The sequence below is a fragment of the Acanthisitta chloris genome, unplaced genomic scaffold (assembly GCF_000695815.1).
Source record: "Acanthisitta chloris isolate BGI_N310 unplaced genomic scaffold, ASM69581v1 scaffold23821, whole genome shotgun sequence".
Classification (NCBI taxonomy): Eukaryota; Metazoa; Chordata; class Aves; order Passeriformes; family Acanthisittidae; genus Acanthisitta; species Acanthisitta chloris.
In genome coordinates this window covers 1-1091 of record NW_008658016.1, presented here as the reverse complement: position 1 = coordinate 1091, position 1091 = coordinate 1, and positions in this window count along the sequence as shown.

The following is a 1091-nucleotide window of genomic DNA, read 5'->3' as shown; positions in this document are numbered from 1 at the left end:
CCCTACACAATTCATCAGGATATCACAGTGATGACATGGAGAACAGCTGAAATTCATTATCTGTCATATTGAGTATTCATAACTTAAGTCTACTTAATACAACTGAAAAAAAAAAATCAAACAAAGTATATCAAAGCTTGCCAAAATCAGTGACTGTGGAAAAAAAAGCAGACTACAATAGTCTGTGTGTCTTTAATGCTGCACTGGTACATACATGCCTTATTTTGACAGTATCATGGGAAGGTCCATTACTATGCACATATTGAAAAAAAGAAGGCTCCAATTTAAGCATCATAATGTATTTTCTTTGAGTAATTATACATTCTATAGATACTTAGGAGTATTTTCTAACTATACATCATATAAAGATTTATAAGCAATTACAAATTATATTTCAATATAAGCTGTATGTAGGATGCTGATTACAGTTCTCTCCCAAGTCACCAAATTCTGATTTTCACCCTGTCTAGATTCTTTCACTCAACTCAGAAAGTCTGTTCTCAGAGATAAGAAATAACCATTCATCACCCAAAAAGGAAAAAGGAAAACACATAATGAACACTTCATTGCCTAGAGGGTTCATCTCCAGATATTGTTTTGAGATAACCTACTGAAGTCAAATTCTTTTTCTGGTGGAACAGATCCCAAGCACCAAGTAACACCACCTGTGAAATCATTCATTTTCCACTTGCAAGAAGGGTTATCAAGGAAGAAATGAGGGGATATGCAGCATTAAATGGGGACAATTCAGGTACTCTGAAATACCCTAATGGCATGGCAGATAGTGGAGGATGGAGAATTCCTAGGACAGCCAGCACCATGATCACAGAGGCATGGAACGTTGCATCAGCTACGAAATGGTATGTGCATCCTGAGCTCCAAACACAGGTTCCCTCTCTGCAGAGCCCAGTCACAGATTTCCCAGGGGCACTTAATTAAAGGGAGCCTCTTGAACTCAGGACTAGTCCACAAGGCAAAGGCACCTGGCAGGAAAAGAGCAGCCTCTCCAAGTCCTGCACAATATTTTCTCCTTGCAACAAAGGCCAGAGAAGAAACAGGATACAGGGGAGAGGATTGGTAGCCTTGACCTG